Source organism: Pan troglodytes, chromosome 6 (assembly GCF_028858775.2).
Source record: "Pan troglodytes isolate AG18354 chromosome 6, NHGRI_mPanTro3-v2.0_pri, whole genome shotgun sequence".
Classification (NCBI taxonomy): domain Eukaryota; kingdom Metazoa; phylum Chordata; class Mammalia; order Primates; family Hominidae; genus Pan; species Pan troglodytes.
The window spans coordinates 50367377-50374476 of record NC_072404.2 but is presented as its reverse complement, the minus strand read 5'-3'; the positions used below and the strand labels follow the sequence as shown (position 1 = coordinate 50374476).

At 41.7% G+C, this 7100-nt stretch overlaps 1 non-coding gene across 1 annotated transcript; it reads left to right on the top strand.

Moving 5' to 3' along the window:
• Positions 1 to 4790: 4790 nt before the first annotated feature.
• LOC112209849 (U6 spliceosomal RNA) lies at positions 4791 to 4897 on the top strand. Its single transcript, XR_002944851.1, has one exon. It is a non-coding gene; the product is annotated as a U6 spliceosomal RNA (small nuclear RNA).
• The last annotated feature ends 2203 nt before the right edge of the window (positions 4898 to 7100 follow it).

The window sequence follows — 7100 nt, the reverse complement described above, 5'->3', positions numbered from 1 at the left end:
AGATGTCAGAACTGAGCTCTGATGTGCCTTTCTCCATGAGCAGAGGGACTGGATGCTGGAGATGGAGGGTGGAGGAAAGGTTCAGAGCCATCTAGAGATGGCAATTCAGAGGAAATGGGAGGGCAGATAGTCTCACTCTTCACAGTGAGGCAGAGTTTCCAAGCTGGTTTTGTCACTGCTTTGCTGGGCCTCTTTGGGTAACATATTTGACTTATCTGGGCTTTAGTTTCTTTTTTGCTTTTTTTTCTTTTTGAGACAGAGTCTCGCTCTGTTGGCCAGGCTGGAGTGCACTGGTGTGATCTTAGCTCACTGCAACCTCTGCCTCCCGGGTTTGAGTGATTCTCCTGCCTCAGCCTCCCGAGTAGCTGCAACTACAGGCGCCTGCCACCATGCCTGGCTAATTTTTGTATACAGACAGGGTTTTGCCATGTTGACCAGGCTGGTCTTGAACTCCTGACCCGAGGTGATATGCCTGCCTCAGCCTCCCAAATTGCTAGGATTACAGGTGTGAGCCACCACACCCGGCATGGGTTTGGTTTCTTTACCTGTAAAAACTGGGATAGTTTAGCTGGGCACAGTGATGCTAATTGTCATCCCAGCTACTTGAGAGGCTGAGATGGGAGGATCACTTGAGCCTAAGAATCGCAGGTCAGCCTGGGCAACATAGCAATACCCCATCTGTGAAAAAAAAAATTAGTGGCTGAGCACAGTGGCTCACTCCAGCAATCCCAGAACTTTGGGAGGCCAAGGTGGGAAGATTACTTGAGCCCAGGAGTTTGAAACCGGCCTGGGAAACACACAGAGACCACAATCTCTGCATTAAAAAAAAAATTAGCTGGGTTGGTGGCACTCACCTGTGGTCTCAGCTACTTGGGAGGGTGAGGTGGGAGGATCACTTGATCCCAGGAAGTGGAGGCTGCAGAGAGCTGTGATCATGCCACTGCACTCCAGCCTGGGTCACAGAGTGAGACCCTTTCTCAAAAAAAAAAAAAAAAAAAAAAAATTAGGAAAATTTGCCCTGACTCCCCACGTTTTTTTTAAAGGATGAAATGAGATATTATATGTGAAAGCATCTAGTACTTGTGACATAGTAGGTGCTTAAAAAGTGTTTCCACTTCACTTCTGCCTAAAACCCAGTTCAGTTCCTGAGTTCCAGATATCTAACTGTGATGAGAAGAGACACAGCCAGAGGTACCTCAAAGATAGCAATACCCCCCTCCACCCCGATACCTGATGTACTAAAGTCAGAAAATTTTTAAAAAACCTTGTTCTTCCTTCAGTTTTAAGTTCAGTATACTGATGAACTATCGGTCACATTTGACGATTTACTTTAAAAATAAACAGGCTTCCAAATTAACCTACTTATATGGTTTGGCTGTGTCGCCACCCAAATCTCATCTTGAATTCCCACCCGTTGTGGGAGGCACCTGGTGGGAGGTAATTAAATCATGGGGGCAAGTCTTTCCTGTGCTGTTCTCGTGATAGTGAATAAGTCTCAAGAGATCTGATGGTTTTAAAAAGAGGAGTTCCCTTGCACAAGCTCTCTCTCTTTGCCTGCTGCCATCCATGTAGGATGTGACTTGCTCTTCCTTGCCTTCCACCATGATTGTGAGGCTTCCCCAGCCACATGGAACTATAACTCCAATTAAACCTCTTTCTCTTGTAAATTGCCCAGTCTAGGCTATGTCTTTATCAGCAGTGTGAAAACAGACTAATATACTTACCTTGGAAAGGCCTTGTGATCCATGGTGACATCTTGTCCCTAAGGAAAGCATCTTACCATGAGTTCCTAAAATTGTTGATGTACTGATTAATATGTAACCCTCTGACACTGGGAAGAACACTGATTTATTTCTGAATCATAAAGTTTTATTGATTGTCTTGCATGTAGACATTTTAGCTTGTATGTTGCAATCTGTATCCAACAATTGTAACCTCTGTATTGTACCCTCAAATGAAAGAGGAAAAAACTCTTGTATGAGGAGTCCCCTCCCTTCTCCTAAACTTTCCTATAAAAGCCTTCTACCTTGTAACAGACTGGAACATTCCTAACATTGTTGGTGTGTTTCCTAAGCGGATTCTCACATTTGGCTTCAAATAAACCTTGATCAAATTAGTGCTGCCTCAACAGCCTTAATTTCAATCAATAGTACAAGCCTCTGTTTTTCTATTTAATCACTACTTTAAAGGTAACCTTTAGAAAATATTTAGCCTCTTTACAAATTTAATTAATTGAACATATTTTAACTGCATTTATAAAGGTAATAGTCTCCATTTTCTTCCTAAATACTCTGCATAAGAAACAAAATCTTCCCATATACTTAACTCTTTTAAACCTAATAAATTAAATTTATGGAATATCATTAATATAAAGTTTTTATAGATGTTGTAACACTGCACATAGATTTAGCAACATTTCAATTTACAATCTTAAGCTTATATGAAATACCATTTTAAATTGGAATTATACAATTCTGACACTAATAGACCAAATACTTTAAATGTTACAAGCATATAAAACACGAAATATACAAAAATTTCCCCCATCACACAAATATTCTTACCAAGGTTTTGCTTCTTTGAAACCTTTCTATACACATTGTATTAGTCTGTTTTCATGCTGCTAATAAAGACATACCCCAGACTGGGTAATTTATAAAGGAAAGAGTTTTAATTGACTTATAGTTCAGCATGGCTGGGGAGGCCTCAGGAAACTTACAATCATGGCAGAGGGGGAAGCAAACATGCCCTTCTTCATATGGCACCAGTGGAGAGAAGAATCAGTGCCCAGTGAAAGGGGAAGCCCCTTATAAAACCAGCAGATCTCGTGAGAACTAAATCACTACCACAAGAACAGGATGGGGGAAACCGCTCTCATGATTCAACGATCTCCACCTGGTCCCTCCCACAACACATGGGGATTATGCAAACTGCAAGTCAAGATGAGATTTGGGTGGGGACACAGCCAAAACCTATCAACCTAACATCCTTTTTCTCTCCCCTTCCTTCCTTCCTCCCTTCCTTCCTTCCTTCCTTCTTTCCTTCCCTCCCTCCCTCCCTCCCTCCCCCTCGCTCTCTTTTTTTCTTTTTCTTTTCTTTCTTTCTCTCTCTCTCTCTCCCTCTCTCCCTCCCAGGCTGGAATGCAGTGGTGCGATCTCGGCTCACTGCAACCTCTGCCTCCCAGGGTTAAGCTATCCTCCCACCTCAGCCTCCTGAGTAACTGGTGGGACTACAGGCGTGTGACACCACACCCAGCTGATGTTTTTGTATTTTTAGTGGAGATGGGGTTTCACTATGTTGTCCAGGCTGTCAATACCCATTTTTAAGTGAGTTATAAATGGGGTTCAAAGGTCATACTCCCCTTGAGGAAGACAATCATCATCTCAGATAACCAAGGTTGCCTATGCAGTAAGGAAGAAGTAAGTCATCATTCCGGGTAACTAAATTTACCTAAGACCAAAGACATCAGCTGAGAGTGAGACCTGGAGTCTCAGGCATCTGGAGTAGTTATCTCACTGCTAACTAAGTTTACATGGTGAGTCAAAAGACCCAGAATACCCAACACAATATTGAAGGAAAACAAAGTCAGAGGACTAACACTATCTGACTTACTATAAAGTTATAGTAATGAAGTTACTAGACTTACTATAAAGTTATAGTAATGAAGACGGTGAAAGAACTGGTAAAGAACAGATAAATAAATCACTGTAACAGAATACAGAGTCTAGAAATAGACCCAAATAAATATAGTGAAGCAAAGGTAGACTTTTTTTTTTTGAGACAGAGTCTCTCTCTGTCACCCAGGCTGGAGTGCACTGGTATGATCTTGGTTCAATGGGACCTATACCTTTACCATGAGAATCACTGGGTTCAAGTGATTCTCATGCCTCAGTGTCCTGCATAGCTGGGACTAAAGGCCTGCAAACATGCCTGGCTAATTTTTGCATTTTTAGTAGAGATGGGGTTTCACCATGTTGGCTAGGCTGGTCTCAAAGTCCTGACCTCAGGTGATCCACCCACCTTGGCTTCCCAAAGTGCTGGGATTACAGGTGTGAGCCACCATACCCAGCCAAAGGGCAGTCTTTCTAACAAATGATACAGATACAACTGGACATCTATGTGCAAAAACATAAATCTAGACACAGACTTTGCACCCTTCACAAAAACTAACTGAAAATGGATCATAGACCTCAATGTAAAATTCAAAACTATAAAACTCCTAAAAGACAACATAGGGTAAAACCTAGATGACCTTGGGTGTAGCGACCTTTTGATACAACACCAAAGGCATAATCCATGAAATAAATAACTGATAAACTGTAATTAATAAATTTTTTTTAGCAGTAATGGAATGATGAGTGTTATTTCATTAAAATTTAAAACTTCTGCTCTGCAAAAGACAATGTCAAGAAGAAGAAGACAATGGCCAAGTGTGGTGGCTTATGCCTTTAATCCTAGCACTTTGGAAGGCCAAGGCGGGTGGATCACTTGAGGCCAGGAGTTTGAGACCAGCCTGGCTAACATGGTGAAAACCTGTCTCTACTAAAAATAGAAAAATTAGCTGGGCGCAGTGGTGCACACCTGTAATCCCAGCTACTTGACAGGCTGATGCACAAGAATCGCTTGAACCCAGGAGGCAGAGGTTGCGGTGAGCTGAAATTGTGCCACTGTACTCCAGCTTGGGCAACAGAGCGAGACTCTGTCTCAAAAAATATATAAATAAATAAAATTTAAAAAGGATGAGAAGACAAGCCACTGCCTGGGAGAAGATATCAGCGAAAGACACATCTGTGCTGGCTTCAGCAGCACACATACTAAAATTACAATGGTACAGAGAAGATTACCATGGCCTGTGCACAAGGATGACATGCACATTTGTGAAGTGCTTCAGAATATAAAAAAGAAAAAGATCTATCCGATAAAGAGCTTTTATTTAAAATCTAAATGGACTCTCCAATACAATAATAAGAAAACAAATAACTCAATTAAAAACTTAGCCTTACCAAAGAAGATGTACAGATGGCAAACAAGCATATGAAAAGATGCTACATGTCATATATCATCAGGGAAATGATAATTAAAACAACAATGTGATACTGCTACACATCTATTAGAATGTCCAAAATCTGGAACACTGACAACATCAAGTGCTGGTAGGGATGTGGAGAAGCAGCAACTCTCCTTCATTACTGATAGGAATGCAAAATGGTACAGCCACTTTGGAAGACAGTTCTTCAGTTTCTTCTAAAACTAAATATATCTTACCATATGATCCAGCAATCACATTTCTTGGTATGTACCCAATGGAGTTGAAAACTTATGTCTACACAAAAACCAACACATGGGTGTTCATGGCAGCCTTATTCATAATTGTCAAAACTTGGAAGTAACCAAGATGTCCTTCAGTAGGTGAATGGGTTAATCCCCACAATGGAATATTATTCAGCATTAAAAACAAATGAGCTATCAAGCTAAGCTATGAAAAGACATGGAGGGGCCGGGCACGGTGGCTCAAGTCTGAAATCCCAGCACTTTGGGAGGCCGAGGTGGGCAGATCACAAGGTCAGGAGTTTGAGACCAGCCTGGCCAATATGGTGAAACCCTGTCTCTACTAAAAATACAAAAATTCGCCGGGTGTGGTGGCAGGCGCCTGTAGTCCCAGCTACTCGGATGGCCGAGGTAGGAGAGGAGATTCACTTGAATCTGGGAGGCAGAGGTTGCAGTGAGCCGAGATCACGCCATTGCACTCCAGCCTGGGCAACAAGAGCGAAACTCCATCTCAAAAAAAAAAAAAAAAGAAAAGAAAAATAAAAAGAAAGAAAAGAAAAGACGTGGAGGAACTTCAAATGTATACTACTAAGTGAAAAAAGCTAATCTAAAAAGTCTACATCTGTCTGATTCCAACTATATGACATTCTGTAAAAGGCAAAGCTATAAACACAATAAAATGATCGGTAGTTTCTAGGGTTCGGGGTTAGGGGAGTTGAATGGGCAGAGCACAAAAGATTTTTAGGCCAGGGAAACCACTCTATATGATATTATAATCATGGATGCATGTCATTATACATTTGTCCAAATCCATAGAATGTACAACACCAGAGTGAGCCCTAATGTAAACTAAGGATTCTGGGTGATATTGTAACAAATGCACCATTCGTTGTAACAAATGTATCATTTTGTACCTTCTGATGGGGAATGTTGAGAATGAGAGAGGCTATGCATGTGTGGAGGCAGGAGTGGGTATATGGGATATCTCTGTATCTTCCTCTCAATTTTGCTGTGAACCTATAACTACCTAAAAAAGTCTTTTAGAAAGCCCAGTAGTTTTTTGCTTCTCTTTATGGGTTGGTTTCCTTCTCTCAAGTAAAAAATGGGCTTCCTCCATGTAGCAGATGATATGGCTTCTCTCATCCCAGAGAAGAGAGTTCTTTCTTGTCAATTGCAGCCAGAAAAATCTCCAAGAAGGATTTAGATGGTCCTAGTTTGCTCCCTCCCATCCCTCTTCCTTTGGATCTCAGATCAGAAGTGACTTCTACTGGGATACTGCCCTGTTACCCCAGTCTTTGTCGGGTCCCTGTTACGTGCTCCCACTATACCATATCCTTCTCCTTCCTAGTCTTCATCACAGTTTGAAGATGAAAATTCATTGGTGGGGTTACATGGCTCCCCCATGTCTGATTCCTCCTCTAAACTGTAAGCTATAGGAGGCAATGACTTTATTTTTTTGCTTACCATTGTGTTTCTAGCACCTAGCATCTGGCACATAGGCACACAATAAATATCCATTAAATAAATGACTGAAATAAACAGAGGGCTCTTTTGCTCTGATTACTCTGAAGAGCAATTATTACATAGCAGTGACAGCTTAGTGTATTCTCAGAAAATATTCTTTTGTTTTAAAACCACTTATTTTTCTGGCCAGGCATGGTGGCTCACGCCTGTTATCTCAGCACTTTGGGAGGCCGAGGTGGGCGGATCACAAGGTCAGGAGATCGAGACCATCCTGGATAACATGGTGAAACCCTGTCTCTACTAAAAATACAAAAAAATGAGCCAGGCTTGGTGGCAGGCGCCTGTAGTCCCAGCTACTAGGGAGGCTG